The sequence below is a fragment of the Galeopterus variegatus genome, unplaced genomic scaffold (assembly GCF_000696425.1).
Source record: "Galeopterus variegatus unplaced genomic scaffold, G_variegatus-3.0.2 Scaffold22930, whole genome shotgun sequence".
In the NCBI taxonomy this organism is placed as follows: Eukaryota; Metazoa; Chordata; class Mammalia; order Dermoptera; family Cynocephalidae; genus Galeopterus; species Galeopterus variegatus.
The window spans coordinates 1-224 of NW_007749041.1; positions in this window are offsets into that span (position 1 = coordinate 1).

Genomic DNA, 224 nt, shown 5'->3' on the forward strand with positions numbered 1-224 from the left:
GATCTCTCTCCTGCTGATATAGTAAATTTTATTTATTCACCCTTAGGGAGAAGAAAAATATGTATTTAATCTTCACTTATCTTCAAGATCAGAAGAGGCCTTTCTTTATATAAATTCCGAATAGCTTGTTCTTTCATAACAGTATAAATTACAAAAATTATTGGAAGTATCTCATAGTCAGGTTATATTCCCAGCAGGTAACACAACATCTAGGACATAATGGG